Here is a 25076-nt window from a genome sequence, read left to right as displayed (position 1 = left end):
AGCGCCCGATGCCTTCTCTGGACCCTGGAAGCTCAGGCTTCTTGTCTCTGTGTTGACACTGCTCAGGCCAGGTGAACTCCTCCTCAGACTGAATCCCCTCTTACATGGCACACCATATTGTCTGTGTGGGGTCCCATCATTTTGGGCCATCTCTTGCTACCCTTTGCCTGGCAGACTCCCACTATAGTGGGTTGAATGGTGACGCCTAAAATGATAGGTCCACAGCCTAACCCCCAGAGCTTGTGAACATGACCTCATTGGGAAAAAGAGTCTTTGCCAACGTAATTAGGTTAAGGATCTTGAGATGAGATCATCCAAGATTGCCTGGGCAGACTCTAAATCCAATGACAAACATCCTTAAAGGAGACAGAAGAGGAGACGACGCACATGCACAGAGGCGAGGAGAAGGCCGTGTGAAGATGGAGGCAGAGACCGGAGTGATGCAGCCGCAGGGAAGGCCAACAGCCAGCAGCCTCTGGAAAAGGCAAGGAATGGATGGTCTCCTGGGGCCGAGAGGGCGAGAGGCCTTCCCGACACCTTGCTTTTGGGCCTCTCATCTCCAGAACTATCAGAGAACAATCTTCGGTTGTAAGCCAGCCCGTTCCTGGTCATTTATGGCAGCCCCAGGAAACTAACACACCCACTAACTTTTCAGGCCCAGCTGGCACAGCTGGGGGCCTTGTCTGGCCTCTGCAGTCTGGGTTCTACCCGCTCCTTTGGGTTTCTGACCCCTCCCTGTGCCCAGCTTCTCCTATTAGCACTTAGCTATTAGCTATTAGGAATACATCTGATCTAGCTGATTAGCCACGCCATTCTTAATAACCGCTGTTCTCTAGGGCCCACGAAGAGCCCAGGACATGGTAAAAATGATGACAATAGCTCGCACTTGTTGAGAATTTACAGAGTAAAAGTCACTGTTCTGGGAGCATTAAGCAGAGTATCTTATTTATTCCTTGCACCACCCCTATGTGGAAGGTACTTTTATTTGTTCCATTATATAGATGAGGGTAACTGAGGCTGGGAGAGGTGATATAATCTGCCCAGATTTGTGGCATTAGTAAATAGAGCCAGAATTTGAACTCAGGTCTTTGGCTTCCTCAATTAGTAGGTGCTAAGTGAAAATTTGTTTAATAAATGAATGACCCTTTTTTCTAGGCTGAGAGCCTGGTCTTCCTCATCTGGGGTCCAGACCCCTTACAGCAATGCCCAGGACAGGGCTCATTGCAAAATCCATTTTGTACATAAGTCGAACAAACGGGTGATCTGGTTTCACAGCCAAAACTGAGAAATTCGTTCAAGCTGGGGAGGGCTGCAAGAGGCGGTCACTCTGTGACAGCTGGCAGCTTGATGGGAAGTGGCTGGGGGGGGGGAGGGGGATGACTCTGGAAATCAGAGCAAGATCCTGCAGCCTCCCACCTGTGCTAGCCCCAGGGCAGTGCTGGGCAGCACCTCACTTCAGCAATGCATGTTCATTGGTGAGCACTGTATCTGAGCCAAATTTAATTAATTCTCCCCAGCATCCTGTGCGTGTATGTGTATGAGTGAGTGAGTGAGTGAGTGTGTGTGTGTGTGTGTGTTGGGGGGATGTAAAGAGAAAGGAAAGATAGATGTCAGAGTGATACATTTCAGATGATCTTTTGAAATAAAAAACAGTTGAAATCAAAATAATATTTTGGTGCCTAAAGGGGGTAAACTTCAATTATCTTGAAAATTTCCTTCTGAGCAAAAGCTTGTTGCTGATAATGTTGAATAAATGAGGTGTTAAGGTATTAATATTGTCGATAATGACAAACATTTGCACAATTATTTTCAGGCCACAAGATGCTCATTCCTTCACTCATTCATTCACTCACTGGACACTGTATCAGATAGCAATGTTTACAGCTGTGAGCAGCTGCGTACTAAACTGGAAGTGGCTTCAACCTAGTGGACATTTCTTGGTAATTAAGAAGGAATTTCATGGTAAGAGGTTCCAGGGTTGATTTGGCAGCTCAGCAGTATCACTGAGGATCCATGCTGTTCTCTCTCTCTTCTGCCATCCTCAGATAATGGTGACATTTCCACTTGTGGTTGCCAGTTATCATCTCCAAACACCTTACTCCCCAAAGCAGCCTGGAAAGCATGAGGAGGAAGACGGGCCTGGTGCAGGCGTGATCTCCCCACGCGCCTCCCTTCTTTTATTGAGAATGGAAACTTTCCCAGAATCCCCAGCCAACTTTCCCTTTTATCTCATTGGCTAGAACTGGATCACATGCCCACTCCTTCACCAATCACCGTTCACCAAGCACCATAAAAGGAACAAGGTTGCCATGACTTGTTGAGAGCCATCACATGCAATTATCATCTGGCCTGAACTGGGGCTCTGTTTGCAAGAAGGAAGTTGGAATGGCCATTGGGTTGGCTGCCTCCATTCATTCCACAAACATCTTTCCTGTGCCCTGTTCTAAGTGTGAGGGGTACGCACATGAGGATACCATCCAATGAGGATGAATTCAGAATTTGACCCCACATCATTCCACAACTCAGGCTCCTTCTGCTGCGTGGAGTTGCCTCTTTGCACTGATCTCACTGGAGCAGCCTGAGTGGCTAGACTGTGTCCTTCCTCCCCAGCAGGACACTCGCAGGACTGTGTTTTATGTCCCGACCTCTCGCTGGCAGGTACTACCCTGCTCGTCCTGAGATTTACGGAGTCCCAGGATGCTCCTGTGGGATGCAGATGGGCGATGCCTGCTCTCTAGCTAGCAGCAGGCTCCCTGCAGATGGGCCCCAGATGGTGGCATCATCTGAGCAGAGGGATGGAGCCAGGGGAGGGGTGCTGGGAGACGGTGGGGGCCAAGCTTGGGCAGCCAAGTGTTCAGTGGAGAGCATGGCCCAGGCCGCAGGGATGGAGCCTCATGGGTTCAGAGCTGCTGGCCTGTGATAGCTTTGGCCGAGGTCACACAGTTGCCCCTATCCTAGCCCTTGACATTTCGCACGGATCGGGGATCAGTGCCTGGCAGACCCTGAGCTCGCTGGAGCTTCTGAGAGATGCTAAACCTGGAGTCAGGGATAGGAGGCCTCCCGGCTGTGACCGCGTCTGCAGACCAGAGGTCAGGCTCAGGGGGCACTCTGCTCCTGGGAGCCCTGTGTGGCTCTCTCATTTGCACCCCTTGTCACTTGTACCCTTCATGCCCCATGAGGCAATAACAGTAGTGGCTGGACGTGTGGACTCTGGAGCCTGACGTTGTGGGTCCGTCTGCTAGCTTCAACACTGATGAGCTGTGTAACTTTAGGCAGGTCATTTAACCTCTCTGTTCCCAGCTTTTCTCATCTATAAAGTGGAACTAATAAAGGTGCCAACGCCATAGGACTGTTTTGAAGATTGAATAAGTTAATGCGTGTAAGTGCTATGCCCAAGACCTGGTGTGTAGAGAGAGCTCGATGGGTATCAGCTGGTCTTATCATCGCCAGCCCCTTGGCGCCATACGAACCTCACTCGTTTGTTTAACCCAGATGTCAGTTAGAAGCCTTCTTGTTCTTGCATTTAAGTTAAAATTTGGAGAGAATGTCCCAATTCCTACGACTTGGGGAAGTCCAGTGACTTCTCCAGGATTGCTGTGACATCTCGGGGGACTTGAGGTCTTTCGTCCCCTCCACTTCACCTTGAGTCCTCTTGGCTAAAGAATTCAGGTGTTGCTTTGCTGGTTTTCACAACAAATCCAGTCTCGGCAAGCATTTCAGGAGTGACGGCGAGTGGGGGCAGGGGACAGGGACGCCACAGGTACGCCATGCGGTGCTGTCTCACGGCTCCTCCCCCTGTCGCTCATCCTTTCTAGACCCCTCCAACGGCTCCTCCCTCTGTTAAACAGTGGGGCCCCCCCTGACGCACGCCAGGAGCTAGTTTTCCCAGCACTTGTGACGGGCCAGGAACATTCTAAGAATTCTGAAGAGTCACGAGACATCTGTGAGGATGTGCTTTTGCTGTCCTCACTTTGGGGACGAGGAAATGGGTGACGCATTCGATACGGGCAGTGTGGCTCCGAGCCCAGGGTTCCACCACCCAGTGCACTGCTTGGCTTTTCTGAAACCTTAGCTCCAGGCTCTGGGGCTAAACTGGTATCTATGTGAATTTATAAAACAGTCTTTTCCCAGCAAACATGGGTCTCTCCTTGCAAGGAATCCTACTCAAGTTGTCTCTCGGCACACACAGGGAGGCAGGGATGGGCAGAAGAAAGAGGATGAGCTTTGATGCTGCTCAGCCTGGAATTCCTGGTCTGGCTCTCTGCAGCTCAGTTTCCTCTCCTGTGGAATGGTTATAACAGTACACGAGTTGTTGGGAGGGTCAGTGGTGGCCAATAATGGGTGGCCACTCTTATCAGCATCTGTGTCCCCGGCTCCCAGCACGGGGCCCAGCCCGGGTAACATCAGAAAGGGCTTGTTGGGTTGTCTGCAGGGTGACTTCTGTCTGCATAGCTGGCCTAAGGTGCAATCTTTCTTTGTTCCATCCGTTTGTGTTTCTGCCTTTGCTGGGTCCTCTCCCACCCTGAAGCCCCACTTCCTGCCTTTGGTGTCTCCAGGGGCAGACAGGCTAGTCTTTCCCATGCCTCCTGATCCCCCACAGAGCCAGCTCTAGGCCAGAACTCATCCAGGCTTGTGGGGGTCAGACAATCCCTGAGTGAATGGATGTGCTTCCTGCTCGCCCACCCCTGCCGGTGGTGGCGGCCTCGCCCAGCCCAGAGAGTGCCTGGCCCGGCCCACCAGAGGCCGAGAGGGGCGGGGCAGCTGAGCTCTTCTCAGGATGCAGTGGGTCCAGCTCCAGCTCTGGGAGCTGTGCTGGACCGGGGCTGTGACGGACAGCAGCCTGGCTGGGCAAAGAGGCTTCTCCTGGTGGTGAGAGAAGCTGGGAAAGGCTCCCGTGCCCACAGTCTGCCCAGTTCCCACTGTCACCCCTGAGGCTGCCTTCCCGAGTGGAGCTGCAGAGCCAGATGGAGGCTGGAGGCAGGAGTCCCAGGTTCCAGTCCCTGATCTGCACGGCCTGGCTGAGGCCCGGGGCAGGTCCCTTCCCCATGACCTGGGCTCCCTCTCCTCGGCACCATGAGGCCTTGGGGGCAGCTCCACCGTGATGGGTGTTTTGACTCTGATATGAAACTGCTGGCTCCAGGGCACCCCCTGTGCTCTGTGTGGACACACTCACCCTCTCAGGGGTGGGGAGATCCGGATTGACTTGGCCTCTGTGGGGCTTTAGGGGAGAAGAAATCCCCCTCCCCCAACACACCATGGACCACTGACCACTGTGTGTTTGTGTGCGTGTGTGTCTATGTTTGCATGTGTGTATGGGCGTGTGCATGTCCGTGTGCGTGTCTAAGCCTGTATGCATGTGTGTATCCATGCGTATGTGTGTGCCTACATGTATTTGTGCTGCTCGAGTGCTAAGCTTTAAATGCTTCCTCCTGCTCACCCACCCCAGGCTCCGGGCCACCAGGAACCACGTGTGAGCCCAGCCCTCCTCTGGCACACACTCCAGGCCGTCTTTTCCTCGACTCCTCAGCACAGAGTGTGAACAAGCCTGCGTGTGTGCATCTGAGTCACTCCTCCCAACGGCAGGAGTGGACTTCGTAGTGCGTCGGAGATTTCTCTTCTCTCTCAGGTGCGTCTGCTGCCTCTCGTCCCAGACTCTCACCTTCTCTCGTCTCTCCCTCAGCTGTGGGATCCTCTGCTCCGTTCCCCTCACGGCGGTCTCTGACTCCCTCGCCCTCGTTTCCGGCCTCTGGCTTGCTTCCTCTCTCAGTCTCCCCTCTCCGCCTCTCCCTTCCTCGCCCCGTGTCTCTCTGTCTCTCTGTCTCTGTCTCTCCCATCCCCGCCACCAGAACGTGCTGACAGCTGCTCCTCTGGGAGGCGTGAAGACAGACTTGGCAGCAGAGGAGCCGTGGAGGGTGCAGAGCCAGGAGCCCGGGCGGGGCTGCTGTGTGTTCAGGATGGGGGAGGACGGTGTCCACGGGGGCAGAGCAGCCCCACAGAGCACCAGGACGAGCTGTGGGGTCAGATCAGGTCTGCCCAGGTGGGGGCTGAGGTCTGCAGGGAGCTGGAGATGGCGTGGATGGGGATGAGGTTCTAAGGATGGGGGTGGGGGGCGGGGTGACGCCTGGAAGCTCTCAGGAAAGAAAATCCTGCTTTTCTGGGTCTCATCTTGCCCACTCTAGCTCAACATGGACCTGGGCACTAACACACGGAGTCATAGTAGATGGCACAGGAGCCCAATTCCTGTGAGCTGGGGTGGCAGGAGACCCGGAGAGGCCTGCCAGTTTTGGAGCAGAAGGTGCCCAGCATGCACTACTGCACCATCAGTGATGCCAAGAGGCTGTGGAGGAAAACTGGGTGGCAGTAAGCAGGAGTGATATCCATGGGTCCCTTGCTCTCCAGTGCCCTGACCATGCTATACAGCACTGAAGGTGACCTGAGGGTCAAGAACTCAGAGTCGCCTTGTACTCTTCAGTGCCAGGGAGCTCATGGCCCACAGAAGCAGCCAATTCTGTTTTTGGAAACCAGCGCCTCCTAGAAAGAACAAACAAACAAGATGACAAACTCCTATTCATCCCTCAACGCCCAGCTCAGATGTTACCTTCTCATGGGAAGCCATTCACGACTCTTCACCCAGAGACACTCCCCTCTGCGCATCTCTCTACCTTGAACCTGCTTCTGTTACAGCACCAAGTCCACCATTTGGTAATATTTATGCACCTGTGTGTCTTCCTCATGAAACTTGCAGCTCCTTGAGGGCAGGACAAATGTCTGATTTACCTCTGTGTCCCCAGCGTCCAGCATGTGGTGGACTCAGAGTGGGTTCTGAGATCCTTGGGTGGCTCAGACTGGGCCTGAGGGGTGGCGTTGGGCAGACGACATGCTCCAAGTCTGGGGGCCCCCAGGACACTGGATCCTCGTCAGTTGGTGAGCAGCACGGACTGGGGGTCCCCTCCAGCACAGCTTGCCCTGGACCCTGGGGTGGAGAACAATCTGTGGGTGTTGGGAATCCCTCCCTGAAGGAGACACATGGCCCTGACAGGACCCCCCGGTTGGAGGAGGACGACCACGGCCCATAGAGGGGGTGGGTCTCCTTGCCCTCCAGGCTGGCTTGTCACCACCAGCCTGGAGGATGTCTGTCTGTCTGTCCTGTCTTTAATTCAGTTTTAAAGCAATTCCTCCACCCCCAGTCCTGTGTCTAATGAACCTGACATTCAGAGAAAATGTCTTCGGTAAAGGTCACCAGAGGGAGGTGGCATTCTCGCTGACGGCACCTGTCCTTCCCCCACCAGCACTGTCTCCTTCAAGACAAGGTGCCAGTGCTCGTGTCCCTCAGAGCTGCCCCTCCCCCCTACTCGCCATCTCCAAGCAGCTTTTCCCCAGCCTCTCAGTCTACGTGAGCCCTCTCATAGAAACACACATCTCTGGACCTGCCTCATTCATTTATTCATCCTCCCTGCTGGTCCTCGAAGACACAGGGATGGCTCAGATCCCAGCCCTCCTCGGCAGGACACCTGGGAGGGTGTATCCAGGGACAGCTGCCCTGAAATCAGGGCTGCAGGGTGTACCTGCAGGGGCGGGCAAGAAATGAGGCAGGCACGGGTGGCAGAGCCTGGGCGGTGGGAAGACACATACTCCACGCTCAGAAGTTTGGCCTCAGTCCTGGGGAAAATGGTGAGTCACTGAGGAATTTAAGCAGGGAGATGCTGGCCATATTTGTGTCTTAGGAAGATCGCTCTGGCTGCAGGACGGATGCAGGTGGAGGCAAGAGATGATGGTGGCCTGGTCTAGGATGGTGGGTGGATTTGAGCGAGTTTCCTGGGCCTGTGGAGAGGGGGTGGTGAGGATGGAGCTGCAGCTTTGGCGGTGGGGACCAAGTGGGAGGTGGCGCTGTCTCCCGAGACGGGAGGGGCAGGGTGGGAAAAAGATGATGAGTTGGCACCTGCTGTGTGTGAGGTGCCTGGGAGAGGAAGATGTCCAGGGAACAGTTGGAAAGGGGATCTGGAGCTCGAGGAGGAAGTCTGTGCGGGGAAAGGAGAGCTGGCAGACACCTGCAGCTAAAGTTGGTAACTGAGACCGTGGGGGTGGATGTGGTTTCCAAGGGACAGCGTGCAGACTGAGCACGAGAGAGGCCCTGGATGGCCCCGCGATGGCTGCTGAGGTCGCATGAGGAGGAGGCCATGTGGGAGTCTGACAAGGAGTGGTCAGAAGAGAGGGCTTCAAGGGGACAGTGGGCCCCAGGCCACCACCTTGTCAACCCTCAGGGGAAGCACTCGCTCCTCTCATTTTACAGGTGATGTCAGCAGAAGAACCTGCCCAGGGTAGTGTGGGTCCCGACTGGTCCTTGATCCCGAGAAGGTGCGGCTTGAGGGGGCCAGTCCCACCAGGGCTGAGGCTTGTCTCGGTCCTGATGCTGTTGACCATGTGCCTGGGAGGTCCCACCCATTCTCTCCCCAACCTCACTCCTGACTTAACCCCATATGACCCTGTCTTCTGCCTCAGTTTCCCTGCTTAGCTCTCTAATTCCCAAAGAGACCGGAGTCTGCCCTGACCACTAACCTCATAATTGCTAACATTTCCATGGCATTTCCCATGTGCCAGGCTCCCCCCACACCAGTTCCTAGCTACCCTTGAGGTAGATAGTACTATCCCCATTTTACAGATGGGGAAACTGAGGCACTGAGCATCTAAGTGCCCTGCCCAAGCTCAAGCAGCTGGCAAGTGTCTGAGCTGGGATTCAAAGCCAGGCAGCCTGTGCTCTTCACCTCTCTGCGCTCGAGAACCACTGTGAGCCCCTCCTCTCAGCCCGGGGCTGTCTCTTCTTTAGATGCTGTTTCCTCCCGTGATGTACTGATCACCCAGCACCTGCCGCTGCCGCTGCCGCTCCCGTTGGTGGTGGTGGTGATGGGGCCGGTTAGGATGACAGGCTACCCTTATCTCTGAAGGTCATGCCTCCGATCCCGCCTCGGGTGCAGCTGCAGCCTCTGACAGTTGGTGGGGATGCATTTGCCCTGGAGGCATCGGCACTGGTGTTTCAGGGGAGTTAAAGGGGCAGTTATAGGGCCTGGAATTTGTCATCATAAAGCCACCATGGTGCGAGTCTGTGGGGACTTGGGCACGTGAATTAAATCTATCCATGACTCTGGTTCCTTGTCTGTAAAATGAGCACAATGATAGGGGCCCGCCCTGTAGACACAGGATGTTGGGAGACGGACCTAACTATAAATGTGACAAGTTTGGTCCATGTGTGTCATTGTTAAAGATTGTTCATTGAAGTGCCTCTCAGGTTCTGGGAGACCCTACGACCCAGTGGTTAAGAATGTGTGTGGTCATGGGGCTGGCCCCACAGCATAGTGGTTTAAGGTCAGCACGCTCCACTTTGGTGGCTCAGGTTTGCGGGTTCAGATTCCCAGTGCAGACCTATGCCAGTCGTCAGCCATGCTATGGTGGTGACCCACATATAAAGTGGAAGAAGATTGGCAACAGATGTTAGCTCAGGGCTAATCTTCCTCAGCAAAAAAAAAAAAGGAAAGAAACAAATGCATGTGGTCATGGCAGTCAGAAGGAGTTTGAATCGTGGGTCTGTTACTCTCTCACTGCCTCTCTCAGCCTCCATTACCTGATTTATAAGATGGGGTGATGGTAGTACCTACCTTATAGAGCAACTGCCCTTTTCAAACCAAAGCTGTGTACAGACCCTTCCATCTTTTGGGAAAGAGGCATAATTTTTCTCCAGGGTAGATGGAGCAACATATCTTGATGTTTAGGTGCATTTTGCAGTGAAAATTGCCTGCCCCTTTCCCAAGGGCATGGACTCGATGGGCTGTGTGCGACCTTTCCCGTCTATTGTAGCAGATGCTCTGGCGCCCTGCTCACATGGCCCAGTGGTCAGTGCCATCCTCTGCAAGGTGCCGCAACCCTCCAACCGAGGGCTCTCTCTTGCCTTGCTCTGGGTGCAGGTGGGAGCGAATGCCACCAGGAGCAGCCTTCAGCCAGTAATGGACGGAAGCAGAGGCCGAGTATGGCCTCTCGGACCCTCGGGTGGGTTACCTGCGAGGCACGGTCCACACTGTCTCCCAGAGGTCCCCAGCGAGACAAAGTCCCAGGTGCCCTCGGTGGTACCCTGCTCGTTAACTCTGCACCTCGGCTTCCCTCCCTCCCCACCTTCCCTGTTCCCCCAGCTCTGCTTCCTGGGAGCACCCCCCAAGGGAACCACTTACACCCAGACCCTTATCTCAGCTCTGCTTCTTGGTGAACCCAGCTCAAGACATCTGAGGTGATGGGTGCTTTCCCAGGGTATACAGGAAGAGGCGTAAGGAGGGTTTTGACAGACAGGGAGTCTGAGCCACATGGCAAGAAACCCATGGACTTGAAGGTAAAAGATGGCGATGAACTGTCCCCAGGAACGGCTGAGGTTCAAGGGCATCAGCTCGATCCTGAGTCAGGAACTGCGCTGTGTGACCACTGTCATTATCCTCAGAGCGTCGGTGAAACTCACTCACGTGGGACGGCACTGTGTCGTGGTTGCTTTGGGGAATGGAAGGAAAGGCTGCAGCGTTCTTTGTTAGCCCAGGGCAGAGAGAAGACTCCAGTGGCAGGAGGCAAGACCCGGATGCGATGGAGAATTCCGCCGGGTGAGCTCTAGGCGATACATACGGCCCTGAAGGTATTGCTGGGGTTGCAGGGTTTCCCACTAGATGTGGGATGCAAGCTGGGGCCATTTGCCTTCTATGTTACAAGGAAGGCGAACTCACAAGATCGGACAATGTGGGGACATCCAGGTGCCTGCAGTGTGAGGTTATATGTGCAACACACTGGGCACAGTGCTTGGCTCACACTCATCATTCAGGAGATGGTGGCGAGGGTCCCTTCCTAGGAAGCAGGTTTTCTGTGCTAACTATGCCACTCACAGGGACTCGGAGCTTGGCCTCATCCAGCTGGATTTGAAACACCTGGTCTACCCAGAAGGGCTGTACCCCGTCCCATCCCCCCAGCCTCACCAGGCCCCAGCGAGCCCTCTGCACGCCTCACTTGCTCCTTTGTTAAGCAGGAAACTCTGGGCGGGCTTCTTCTTCCTCTGGTCAATTCGCTGGACCTCCTTCATTCCAGAGCATCCAAATTTCAGACTCTGGGGGCCTTTTATTTCTAATTGTGGCCAGACATATATAGCCATAAACAGGACTGCAAATAAAAGTTGCTGAATGATCAGGAAACAACCGTTTCCCACTCTCCCTTTTGTCTTGTATCTGCAGTATTTTTCTTGCTGCCACAGGGCTTTTGCATATGCTGTTCCTTCTGCTCAGAATGCCATTCCCCCAACACTGCCCTTCCTTGCCTAGTTAATTCCTACCCATCCTTCGAATCTCAGCCCAGGTATGGCTTACTAAGGAAAATCCTGCTGATTCCAGGTTCCTTTCTTGCAGACTGTGTTGTTTTCCTTCAAATTTCAACCTACATAATTATGTGAACAGCGTCTGAAAGCCAATAAGCACCAGGAGGCCGGGATCCTGTCTGATTTCCCCCCCATCCTCCCGCCAGCACCACACTGCTGGCCCAGAAAAGGTGCTCACCGGATATTTTCTGAAGACATAAGTGAAGAGATTTTAGTCCCAGGGTAATGGGGTAATCTTGGACCTCGTCTATGGGTTCCGGGGCTAATGGGGCCCCTGGACAGCCATCTCACCACCTTCTGCCTCCAGGGGAACCGTTCACCTGCTTAAAATGCAAACATTCTCAATTCCTCGTTCAGCTTTTCCCACTGTGTGACTGAGGAGTGTTAACTGTGTGGGGATGCCAGTGTGCCCTACACGAACAAAGGCGAGTGTGGGGCATGCATGGAGAAAATTAAAAGGTATGTTTTCTTTATTTTTTTTTCTTTCTCTTTCTCTTTCTCTCCTTCCTGCCTTCCTTCCTTCTTTCTTTCTTTCTCTCTCTTTGTTTCTTTCCTTTCTCTCTCTCTCTCTCTCCCTCTTTCCCTCTCTCTCTTCCTTCCTTTCTTTTTCCTCTCCGCTTTCTCTGAGCTTTTAAATGCTAATGAACACAGCGAATCTCCAGGAGGAGGGGTCTACTCTGCAGAAGATCCCGAATGTGTTTGATCCCAGAGTTTATTGATTCATTGATTTTGCATAGCAAATTCGAGATTCGCGTTTCACAGGAAATTCCTGAGGAAATGCTGATTTACAGAGTAAAGTCCAAGAGTCTTCGCTTCACATTTAAGGTCTTTGAAGACCTGGGCCCCGCACCCCTCAAAGTCCCTCCTTTGCTCTTTGCTGCAGCCCTCCAGGGAAGGGTAGGCTTCCAGTCACCACACGCTCTCTCGTGCCTCCACTGCCCCTGTTGGGATGTGGGTGATCCTATTGCCTGCTGGCTGAGCTTCTGTTCGTCATTCAAGGCCAAGACCAAGTGTCACCTCCTCCGTGAAGCTCTCCCTGACCCTTCAACTGTGTTGCCAGAGCCCTCTCTGGGGCTCTTCCTCCAGGACATGTCCACGATCTGCTGTAAGGAGCTGTTGATGTGTGTGTCCTCCCTGTGAACTCCTCAGGGTCAAGGCTGAAGTCAAAGTCACTTATTCATGGCTGTGTCTCCAGTGACTGACACAGGACTTTTCACAGAGTGGGAGAGCATAAATATTTATTTGCTGAAGAATGGCATGAAGGAGGATTGAAATGGCAATGTCTCCAGTCTTAAAAATGGTAGCGAGGGGCCGGCCCCGGGGCCGAGTGGTTGAGTTCGTGTGCTGCAATTCAGCGGCCCAGGGTTTCGCCGGTTCGGATCCTGGGTGTGGACATGGCACCGCTCATCAAGCCATGTGGGGGTAGCATCTCACCAGAAGGACCTACAACTAGAATATACAACTGTGTGCTGGGGGGCTTTGGGGAGAAAAAGAAAAAAAAAAAGAGAGAGAGAAGATTGGCAACAGATGTTGGCTCAGGTGCTAACCTTTAAGAGAAAAAAAAAATGGTGGTGAGCGAGACAGCCCAGCCTCTCTTGCCAAGATCTGCAAGGACAATCTCCATCCATCCATCCTTGTCTTCTGCTTCTGCAGTCAACCCCGTCCTGAGAAGCTGGAGGTGATGTATGACATTCTGGTGGGGTTTGATTCTCAAAAACCCATTTGTCTTTGGCTTTTTCATCTTATCAATGAAGAGTGCATGAGAGGATGAGGGATGGGGGAAAATGCGGAATGGGTGAGGCTCAGGGCTGCACATAGTATTTGCCCTAACCAAGGTCGTGGCCGGACTCCACTGGTCACTTCTGGGTCTTCATCTCACTCGGCCTCTCATGGACATTGAATAGAGCTGTCCGCTCTCTCCTTCCTGAAACATCATCTCCTCTGGTTTCCAGGACACCATCTTCCAGCTCACTGGCCCTTCTCCCTTGCCCTGTTGGATCTTCACATGTGGGAGGGCCCAAGGGCTCAGTCCTGGGCCTCTTCTCTATAGGTCTCTCCCCAAGGAGACCTCCTCTAGTCCACTGGCTCTAAGTATCATCTCTACGCTGATGTGTCCTGTCCTGCCCCCGACCCTCAGCTTCTCATCTGTGTGATAAGGATGAAAACAACCACTTGCTTTGGAGATGAGGCTTCTCTAGGGTCTTCTCTGCTGTGGTTAAAATGATGAGATGGGGCTACGGGGTGGACCTCTTGGATTTGATTTCACAGGAAAACACAAAATCAGACTAAACATCATGGGAGAATTGCTCTGGAAATATACACATGCTGTCTTGTGACTGTTATAATTATGTCTGCTAAGTGTCAAGTTCTGATGCATGATGTTTAAAACGACCCCATCGGATACACCCGTGTGAGAGACACAGAGTAGTTAAGTAACCTGTCCAAAGGCACACAGCTTATAAATAGCAGGGTCCACATTTTGAAACTCGGTTCTGTTTCTTGGACCCCTAAAAAGCTGTGCTTTCACTTTGTGTGACCAGATCGACACAGAAACAGCCCCACCCATACGGAGGTGGCCTCACTCAGCAGACAGCTCCCTGGCCTTGCGGCTCGGGCTTGGGTTCGAGTCCAGGCTCTCTCTTTAGAGAGGTTGCCTCAGTCAAGCCACGAACTCTCTCAGAATCTCTATTACCCTGCGAGAAAAAGCATGAGGACAATGGCAGTTACTGGTCAAGTGGTGTGACCTCGAATGCTATGTTGTGTGCTGTCGTGTTCTGCAGACTGAAAACACACGAGTGGTGCCTCACCCCTCAGTACTTGTGGGCAGGGTGGATCCAGAGGCTGCTTTGCTCCGGGGGCTCCACCCCTCCTCTCTGAGCGCCCGCACGCGCCCCAGCTGCTCCGCTGTCCCCGCCTTCCTCACTCTGCGCTCCGGCTTCTGCTCCCTCTCCCCTTAGCTCCTATGATTTTCTTGACTCCGTTTCTCGCTGGAGCTCCTCAGCCTCTCTCCTCGGCTCTCCGTCTTTATGTTCCGCTCTTCCGGCCTTCCGGGAAGCCTGCCTAGAGGGTCTCACTTGGAAGACCACATGGGCAGGCCAACGCCCACTTTATATTACTGTGCTGTTCTCACCTGGGGAAGATGGCAGGATTCTTAGCCCACAGTGAGAATTTTTTTGAGCTCCCATTTCCAGAGATGTTTCTTATTGGGACGGTGCTGTGAGAGGCTGCCTCTGTTCATACCTGTGCCGCCTTCTGCTTCCTCATTTGGGTCCCTATCGTGTACTTACCTCGACCGGTCTTGGGCCTGGGGCATTGAGCACATGAGGGCCTGTGGCCAGTGGGGGCAGCAGAGGGCAGAGAGTGTGGACTAGATGGGAGGCAGAGGGGTCAAGTGGTCCCGCTGGGAGGGGCCCTGGTGGAAGGGTCCGATCACTGGGTCTGTCCTGCTCCGTGTCTCTGGGCCATCCCCTCTGGAGTGGTCTGGAGTAGACAGCAAAGATGTGGGAGTTGCCTCCAGAAGGCCGGGAGAGAGGACGCATCTGTAACAGTGTGGTGGGGTGCTGGCTGCAGGTGACAGCGACCCCACTGGAACCAGTTAAGGCACAAAGGGGACTTTATTGGCTCACAGAACCTGGGTCTCAGGGACCATGGCAAGCAGGAGCTCCAAAGCCGTCAGGACCATCTCCCCCCTTCTCAGTCCTCTTTCTTCTGTGTGTCGGCTTTATTCTTTTTTATTTTTAATTCCTTTGTAGATTGGTTCCTTCCGGGGACCAGAACCATGGCCACCAGCAACACCTGCCCATCATGTTGCCTGATTCCCTGTCTTCCTTTGGTTCTGAATGGACAAACCTCAGGGGAAGACTTTCCCTGGTCCGGGGTTGGGTTGTGCCCTGCCCATGTGGTCGGGGGTGGAGTCCTTTGATTGGCAGCCAGGATGGCAAATTGGTGTGGGGGAAGGTGCCTCCTCCAGTTGAGGGGCTTTCTCTTAAGGAGGAATAGATGGGTGCTGAGCAGACAACAATATGCACCCACCACAGCCCGCAGTGGTGTGCGACATTCTCCCTTGGGCACAAAAGCACCAACCCATTTCTCAGATTCGTGAGCTGACCTTCAAGGCCCAGGTTAGCAACTCCCGCCCCCAAACCCTTCCTGAAATGAAGGGACAGCATCCCGGGAGGACTGTGGCTTGTCTTCACCTTAATTCATCTCCCCACCCTGGGTCCTCCGTGAAGATGGACTCTCGGGTGGGTGTGACGAAGGGGTCACCAGTGTCTGAGCTGGATGGCAGGAGAGGAGAGGAGGGTCTGACCACCTCAGTGAGGTCTCAATTTAGATCAGCAAATAAGGGATCATTACAAATGTTCTGCCCAATATGCACTGTAAGGAGCAATTCGCTCTGTGCCTGACATTTCCCGTCAGCCTTGAGAGCTAAGCAGGGCCGCCTGGGGCCGCCATAAATGTCATCATGCGAGCATTATTAATGGTGTCTTCTGACCCGTGGGGTCATCTGGTGAAGCATGGATGGGGGACATCTGTGGAGGTTTTAGGAGACCTGAGCAGTGTCCCAGAGCCACCGCCCCCCCCACCCAGAGGAAGAGGCAACAAAGGATGGGGACAGTGTGCCCCCCACACCTGGTCCAGGTTCTGCTGTGGGTCCAGTGGGGGTGGGGGGTGGGGAGAAAAGACTGAGGGGGCCTGGCTAGACTTTTGGGCATTTTCACCCAAATTCCTCACAAGTGTAAAGTATCTGCACGCACTGTCTTGTTTGACCCAACAGTCTTTGGTCCCATTCTACAGTTGAGGAGACGGAGGCTGTGGGAGAGAAAGCGACACGTTTAGATTCCCGAAGGCAGTTGGCAGAGCTAGGATGGGAGCTCAGGGCTCCTGAGCCCAGACCAGGTCGCTCTCTGTTGCCTGGAGCAGAGACAGCTGGAACAGGAAAAGAGAAGGCAGCTGATGGCACACAGCAACAGACATCTGGAGTGGGAGGCTGGTCCACACAGTAGCACCCTGGCAGGGCACACAAGGGGAAGTCTGTAAAGGGAATCACGGGGGTTGCTGTACCGATAACATCCTGTTGCCGAATGCTTTTGGAGCAAACGGGTGTGTGCTGGCTTGTCCCGTGATGGTTGCATTCCACCCTCTGGGACCTTCTGCATGCCCAGACCTCTCTCCTGAGCTTCCACCCTGCTTATGATTACAGCACTTCCTCATTAGAAACCCACGGTCATCTCAGCCTCCCTAGATCTCAAGCTCTCATCTCTTTCTCCATCCCTAAACTGCTCCTTCTCGGGGACCTCCTACCTCAGTGAACAGGACCATCTTCCCTGAATCCCTTCCAGTCAGAAATCTGAGCATAACCTGCAACTTCCACTCTCCCTCCTCCCCACATCCAGTCAGTATCCCAGGCCCCTGGACTCCTCTTCCTTAATGTCACTCAAATATGTCCTGGCACAGCTCCGCTCCTGTGCCAGGTAACCCGGACCACAGAAGCTGGCATGGCTTCTCCAAGCACACGTCCTCTGGGGGGTTGTGTGTCTCTGCTTGCCAGTGCTGAGGGTGAGGCGTGACAGGAGATGCCCCCATCGAGGGAGGGGACAGCAGACTTGGCATCCTTTGGGGAGGGAAAGTAGGCACAGAACAGAACTGTTGACAGACTCTGAGCTGCTATATTGGGAAGATTTGACAACACACACAAGGAGAGAGTGAGGGCGCGTTGACGGCTGGTGAGAGGCGTGGGGGCCGGCTGGGGACGTGCTGCCACCACCCACGCAGGAGGAAGTTGGGAACAGATTGCTTGGGACCTGTGCCAGCCTCTTGAAGAGCCATCCATTCCCTCTCCCCGGGTTCTGGCACCTGCTGAGCAATCGGGAAGGGCGCTGACTGGTTGCAACCCTGTTGGCCAGGAACATGGGCTGCAAGGTTGCTTCTTGAGATGAGAGCCCAGCTCTGCACAGAAGGGCCTCCCTGCCATTGGGTCTTGCTTCCCCCATCCCATCGTAGTCCAACCCTATCATCCTACACCTTCATATTCCCATCCTGTCTCATCCTTATTCCATCTCATCCCCTTTTGTGTCTGCAAACCCTCCGCCATCTTATCGCAGCCCACACTCAGCAGTACAGGACATTTCTCCAAGTTTTGTTTGTTATTATCTCACCTTGAGTGGATGAGGAGTCAAGAGAATGAGCCTTACTTATTCTCAGGGGGCTTGGAGCAATAATCCTATTCTGCTCCCCAAACTGGTTTGGAACCAGCTGAACAATAAGTCAGGAGTTGGGCAGAGACAGTCATGGAAGATGTGGCTTGGAAGCGTGGCCACCACTGGGCCCCTAGGCCCCCTGCTCCACACCTGCCCTCCAGGCACGCGCAGAAGTGGACAACCGCAGGCCTCTCCTCTAGAGGCAGCCCCAAGGGGTCCACCCACACTCCGTGTTCCTTCTCCCAAACCTCCCACCAGATGAATCATTCCCTAGGGAGTTAACAGGGAGGTTTCCAGTCCAACACCTCTGGCCACATGGCAGGATTGCATTTTTGGCCCCTCCTGGTTGAGCAAGACCTGGCAGGAAAAGCAAAAAGGTAAATACAGTTTAGGTGTTAGCTACTCTCTCCTGCCCCACCCCAACTGACGTAGGGGGGTTGAGAGAACAGTGACTAGACTCCCACATCACTGACTAGATCTTAGGAGGAAATGAGAAAATGAGAAGTAACCTCCTTTAAAGTGCCTGATGTGGCTACTCAATTCATTGAACAAATGCTGGTGGGTTGCAGAGAATTGAAACCAGCCATCTTTAATTCCTCTAATTACTCTGGAGGCTGCTCTGCCCTGCCATTTCATCACACTCCCACCCATCTCCCGGAGTCCCCTCAAATGGGATCCCCACTCCCACTGGATCTGTTGTCCCTCCGAAGGCGGGGGGCATGAGGGAAGACAGTGGATTCCAAGGGCCTGGCAAGTCTCTGCCCCTCTTCTCCTCCCCTCGGAGAACGGCACGCAGCACCTCGTAGGGCTGGATCCCAGCTGCCGCCCCTTTGTCCCTGGGCTCCTTCCCGCTCCCCGCCGTGCCTCTACGCCCTCCCTTATTCTTGCACAGCGCTGCACATTGGATTCCCACGCCCCTTCTTGTGCTGGCTGGAATCTGGGCGTATTCCGATGCCTCTTATTCTCTGGAAAACTGCTGCTGGGGTTAGCGATCACCCTCCTTCCTAACCCAGATGCCTGGTTTTCCCTACGCCTCTCAAGTGACAGGGGTCTTGAACGCAGTTCAGAGACTTGGGACAAAGCCGGCGATTAATGAGTTCCTGAGTGGGAGGAGTTGAAGCACTTGCTGAGTGAGCGCATGCGTGTGTGTGCGTGCGTGTGCTGAGGGGGACACAATCTGTGAAGGCCCCTAAACCGACCAGTTAAAAGCATCTAGAAGCATCTGGGCAATGAGAGGGGAATGCCGGACTCAGAGTCAGTCGTCCATTGGAGTTTTGGCTGTGAGCATCAGGAGGTGTGTGGCCTTGGGCAAGTCGATTCCCCTCGTGACTTCATCGTGCCCACTGTACATGGGTGCCTGTGGTAGACGTGGCTCCTTGCCAGGGGCAACCAGTGAAAGCAGGACTGAGCAGGAGCCCTGGCGAGCCAGGTGCTTTGACTGCCGTTGTCGTCATCAACTGGCAATTTGTAGTAGTCATCACCGCTGACGTTCTGGAGGACGGCTGAACCAGGTATGCTGGGCAGAGACGGGGCTTCTGGCTGGGGATGTCCTGGAAGGTTTTAGTGAGCAACTCCACCCACTGACTTGGTCCCAGAGGAGGGTCAAGAGTTCGTGTGTGTGGGGTGTGTGTGTGTGTGTGTGTGTGACTCAGGAGAGATCGGCAGATTTGCAGAACCATTGGCATTTCAGGCTGAGGAGGATGGAGCGCTCAAATGGGCCCACCCATCGTTTTTACAGATGGGCAAGCGGAAATTTGGAGAGAGACAGGGTCATCGGTGCTGCAAAAGGAACTGGGCAGCTCAGGGCTGAGACCCATGGCTCCAGGTTCCTCCAGTTCCAGGACCCCAAATGTTCAGCTAAAGCCCTGGATCGATCTTGCTGCCCCAGGAAGTCACTGATGCCTTCTGTGTGGAGGAGAGTGGCCAAGAGACGACAGCAGATGGACTGCATTGTCTTTCTCTTGAGTCTTGTTGCCACGTGGATGAAGTTGGGAGTTTCAGCCGATGACACAGACATGTCAGACTCTGCCAGGCGTTGTGGGTCTGGATGCTGGGCTGAACCATTGGCCTGCATCTGGACAGGAAGTTTTCCATCCTGGCTGCAGGTTGGAGCTACCTGGAGAGCAGAGCAAAAGCAAGGGGCTCAGCCCGTGGCAGGCTCTCTGAAGCCCTCTCGACAGGTGGTTCTCTCACGGCCAAGCTGGTCTTCGGGTCTCCACAGGGAGATCACAGAGTCCCCACCAGAGGGGAGTTTGAGGAATGGATTTTCCTGAGAAGAACATGCTGGCAGTGTGACTTGTTACTGCTGTATTTCCATGGGAACACGGCCGGGGCAAGGATGAAAACTCGTGCCAAGTGCTCCAGTCGGTCCCTCGCTTGCACAGGTTTCTAATCACATCCCATTGACCTGTCGGAAGTGCCTCACCCTTCGGCTGATTCCAGGGATACAGCAGGCCCTGCCGCCTCTGTGTGCCATGAATTCCTAACTATTAGCACCTCAACATTAATATCTCCGTTGTCCATCACCGTGGTGATTAGGATCTGCGACTTGCTGGCCATCTCACGGGAGAGGGGGTGTGAGGTGGGTCCCCAGGGCCCGGCTGCCCTGCCCCGAGTGGGTGTGGGAAGGTGGAGGGACAGGCCAGCTTGTTAAGTCTAATTACCTGGCTGCAGACAGCCGGCCTGAGCTCTTCTGAGAGCCGGCTCAGCCCACCGCGTAATCCTCTGCCAGCCTTTCCGCCATAACGAGCCGGCCCGCCACCAGCTGCCGCACGGCTAGATGGGACTGAGTTTAATTGCTACCCAAAATGTCAGCCTTTTCAAACCCACAGTATTTTATCACTTACCTTTAAAGAAGAGGGGGAAAAAAAAAAAATCAATTTGGACCGTGAGTTTCGGCGGCAAAGCCTGCAGAAAGGGCTGCCCAGTTCTTTAGGGGAGCCGTTCTTTTCATTAAAATAGCTATTTTTAAAACTCTCTCCCTCTCTCTCTCTCTCTTTAACACGAGATGAAAAATCCCAGCTACAAGAAGAAACCCTTTCATGAGGGAATAATAATGTAAAAAAGAGAGTTTAAAAAAGTCCACTTCTAAAATGGGTCCCCTTTTTTTTTAACCTCTCAAAGGTTAAAAAAAGAAAAGAAAAGCGTTTTCTTCTCAAAAGGCTTTCACACGTGTGATCTCATCTCACCCTCACAGCCGCTCTGGGTGTTGGGGGAAGGCCGATGTCATTGTCCCCATTTTACGGATGAAGGAATGTCCCAAGAGGCGAACGGCTCTGCCGGATGCGGGGGTGGGGGGGGGGGGGGAGGGTCACACATCTATTCAGGAGGCAGGAAAGAGATCCCCATTTTCTGCTCCCCACACCAGTCTCTTCCTGTGGGTCCATGCGTCCTGTCCCCAGATACACTCACGTCTCAAATTCAAGCTATTTACCTACTAGTCAGAAAGTAAAAGTAGAGGCATTAAAAAAAAACAACCACAGGGGCTGACCCTGTGGCCGAGTGGTTAAGTTCGCTTGCTCCGCTGCAGGCGGCCCAGTGTTTCGTTGGTTCGAATCCTGGGCGCGGACATGGCACTGCTCATCAGACCACGCTGAGGCGGCGTCCCACATGCCACAACTAGAAGAACCCACAATGAAGAATATACAACTATGTACCGGGGGGCTTTGGGGAGAAAAAGGAAATAATAAAATCTTTAAAAAAAAAAAAAACAACCACAGAGGCCCATTAGAGTTTAACACTCATTTAACTCTCCGTGAGATCACAGCCATCCTTTCCTCCCTAGGGAGAATTTTTTCCCCTTTCCTCAAGAAGAAAGGAACGTAATTCTTTTGGAGATTACGTTCCCTGGAAACTGGTTTCTTAAACTCCCGCCTGAAGAAGTGTTCTGAAGTCTGCAGACTAATTAACCCCATTGTTCAGAATTAATCACCTCAGGAATATCTGGAGTCAACAAGAAATGTATCAATTGGGCTCTTAATAAACCTAATGAAATGCCTCAACATAAAGGCATATGAAATAGACTTTTAAAGCATTAGCATAAGCCGCCAACCTCCTGGAGTTCTCGGCAGCACCATCAATCTTAATTGACACTTGATTAGCACCAAGAATTGCTATCAATTTGGCAGATCCCCCCACATGGCCTAGTGAAAGGATAGACAAAGTTTTTTCAAAGGGAAAAAAGAGAAAAGAAGAGACATGGAGTTTTTGGTGAATGAAGATAGAGAGGAAACTGAATTGGATTCTCGGGGTGGACACGGAAGTGGCGGGTCTAACGCATCCTCCCCATTCTGTGGAGTGCGATGGAGGCGGGGGTCTCCATCACTGCGTCCTTCAGGGTTGAGGAATGGTTGACACACAGCTGGAAGCAGCCCCAGCTGTCTGCTCCACGTGGGCTCACCAGCAGAGGGACAACCGCAGTGCTGGGGGTGGGGAGCCGGGCACAGGCGGAAATGAAGGAAGCGGGTTGCCACAAGGAGCTGCTGGGAATCCGTGTGGTTTGGTTTCTATTGTGAGGAAACATTTGCTTCCAAGGGTTGGGCACTGTTTTTAATCATGCAAATCATGCATTCTCTAGTCTCTCTTAATTTCTAATAATTCTGCTCTAAGTTTGGAGTAAATGTCAGAGGGGCCCCAGCTATTGCTTAGCAATCTCAAATCAACCATGGGCCAGGAAATAAAATCCCCTGGGGTTTTATTTCAAGGGGCTTCACACTGTTTGGTTGTCTGCCCTGGGTGTCTGTCACCACTCTGACATCACTGTCCTCCCTCTCCCCCTCCTCCTCTTTCTCATTTCCCTCTTCCTCCTTCTGTTATTGTTAGAGACACAGTTTCAGGGCTTAGCCCAGCTAGGCAAGGTGGCCCCACACTTTGTCGAGTGGTTCCTGCTTACTTGGAGCAGCCAGAGAGGAAGAAGTTTTGGGAAAAACTCAGCGGTGTCCTAGAGAAGGCATGGATACCTGCAGAGCAGCCAGCCCGTGGACGGTTAGACGGAGAAAAGAAGCGGGGGAGGTGGGGTGGGGGGGTGGGGGGTGGGGGGGGCGGGCAGCTCATGCTTGACTTGAGACTGACAGAGGAGCCTGGAAGTTCCTGTCATCTGCCCCCAGCTTGGATTAGAGTTCTGCATTTTGCAGCTGTTATGTGCACAGGTCTCGGGCCGGATGCCTGGGTTTGAATCCTGCCTCTGCTGTATCTTAGCTGTGTGACTTTGTGTGCCTCAGTTTCCTCATCTGCAAAATGGGGTAATAATAGTGGCTCCTAAAAGGATTGTAATAAAGACTGAGTAAGTTAATATAAAGCTCTTAGAATTGCACCTGTCATAAACACCATATAAATGCTTTGCTCTTATTATTTAAAAAGAAAACTAGAAGAAAGTAATAGCTAACATTTATTGATCATCCACTATGCGATATTATGAAAGCCGAAGGTGGAAGGAATTGTGAGAAGGAAGAGTCAACAGTATCAAGTGTTCCAGATTGATAAGATACTGCCCGGGAGTCTCCCATTGAGTTGCTGGTGACCGAGGGATCCAGCCCTATAGGGATCTGATGTCAGAATGACCTTAAGACCAAGCACAGTCCTAAGCCCTTCACATGCATTATCTTATTTCATCCTCACAGAATCTTCTGACTCTTTAGGGACAATATTTACCCTCATTTACATACAAGGGAACTGAAACAGAGCAGTTAAGTATTTTGCCAAAGATCATACAGCTAGTAAGTGACAGAACTAGGGTTCTAACCCAGACAGTCTGGATCCAACGTCTGTAACCTCAAGCAGTTGTCCGTGCACGGGTTGGGACTGAGTGCTTCTATTTTGAAAGCAGCATCAAGGAGGACAACCACAACAGTTTCTCCAGAAATCATGCCAGGGCTCAAATCTGGGAGCAGAGGACACCGCGTCTTTCTCTGGAGGCCATTTCTAGAGCAAATGAATAGAAGCAAATCTGTCTATAAAGTATTACACAATTTTGATCAAGCAAATGATGGTCAGCACTTAGTCTTCTTTAGGTCCCTGTCATGGGTGTGTAGGGAGACTTCTAGAATGCCACAGCACTTTCCTCTCAGGTGCACTTCCCCTGCTTTGCCCAGGCCGTATGAACCCCCGCTGCTGACACCCTTAGTGTGACGTTCTGAAACTTTGCCGCATTTCCTTTTGCTTGAGTATTTAGAGTGCCTGTAGAGCTGGGGTGTAGTGCTATACTCTGCCAGTAGGTGTCACTGTCCAATAGAGGCAATCCTCTACTCTGATGTTCCTTAAATCTAGAATTTGGGTTCTGCAAAACAGTCATTATTTCAACACATGCTCAGTGAGTAGCTGAACCTCTTACATGATGGAGAAGATAAGAAGAGGATGCATTTCAGGGAGGAAGCTGGCAGCTGGTTCTGAATATGTTCAGTCTAAGCATCTCCAGGTAGTCTGAGCTGGGACGTGTTTGTCACCCAGGGAGCTTTTAAAAATTAGACATGATCAATACCACTATAATTACCTGTGAATTTCTCTCGGGGCTCATTCCCTGGCCCCTCCCCCTACAAAGAATCTGCTCTTATGAAATTTCTCTTTATCATCCCCTCTCTTTCTTGCTTTAAATGTGATCTGTAAACAATATATCCATAAATAATACAGTGTTTAGTTTGACTTTATAAAAAGAGTACAGTTGAATGGTCTTTTCAAAATACAAACCTGATAAATCAACGTAATACCTTATATTAATAGAATAGGGAACAAAAACCACATGATCATCTCAATAGACAGAAAAAGCATCTGACAAAATCCAACACCCTTCATAATAAAAATGCTTTTCATAATAAAAATGCTCAAGAAGCTAGAAATAGAAATTTCTTAACCTGATAAAGAGCATCTATTAAAAACCCACAGCTAACATTGTACTGAGTGGTGGAAGACTGTATATTTCTTCCCTGAGATTAAAAACAGACAAGGATGGGGCTGGCCCCGTGGCCGAGTGGTTGGGTTCGCGCGCTCCGCTGCAGGTGGCCCAGTGTTTCGTTGGTTCGAGTCCTGGGCGAGGACATGGCACTGCTCATCAAACCATGCTGAGGCGGCATCCCACATGCCACAACTAGAAGGACCCACAATGAAGAATATACAACTAGGTACCAGGAGGCTTTGGGGAGAAAAAGGAAAAAATAAAAAAATCTTTTTTTAAAAAAAAGACAAGGATGTCTGCTCTCATCACTTCTAATCAACGTTAGATGGAAGTTGTAGACAGGGAAATTAAGTAAGAAAATGAAAAAATGAAATACAAGGCATACGGATGGGAAAGAACGAAGTAAACATACCTCAATTTGCAGATGACATGATCTTATATGTAGAAAATCCTAAAGAATCTGCAGAATAACTATTCGAGCAAATAAACAAGTTCAGCAAAGTTGCAGGATACAAGATCAATATACAAAAGTCAGTTGTATTTCTATATACTAGCAATTCTGAAAATTAAGAAAACAATTCAGTTTACCGAGCATAAAAAA

At 52.3% G+C, this 25076-nt stretch overlaps 1 long non-coding RNA gene across 2 annotated transcripts in view; it reads left to right on the top strand.

Annotated features, from left to right (window-relative positions):
- The window catches only part of LOC123285489 (uncharacterized), a 31519-nt gene extending 10667 nt beyond the window's left edge, over nucleotides 1-20852 (top strand). Inside the window, exons 2-4 of one of the 2 annotated variants that reach the window (XR_006527226.2) lie at nucleotides 5447-5626; nucleotides 6473-6702; nucleotides 6792-20852. This is a non-coding gene — a long non-coding RNA (uncharacterized lncRNA). Of the gene's footprint in view, nucleotides 1-5446; nucleotides 5627-6472 lie in introns of both variants that reach the window. The other variant, XR_011503477.1, reaches the window with a different exon arrangement.
- Nucleotides 20853-25076: the final 4224 nt, after the last annotated feature.

The sequence above is a fragment of the Equus asinus genome, chromosome 5, assembly GCF_041296235.1.
Source record: "Equus asinus isolate D_3611 breed Donkey chromosome 5, EquAss-T2T_v2, whole genome shotgun sequence".
In the NCBI taxonomy this organism is placed as follows: Eukaryota; Metazoa; Chordata; class Mammalia; order Perissodactyla; family Equidae; genus Equus; species Equus asinus.
This window is presented reverse-complemented; position numbering and strand designations above follow the sequence as displayed.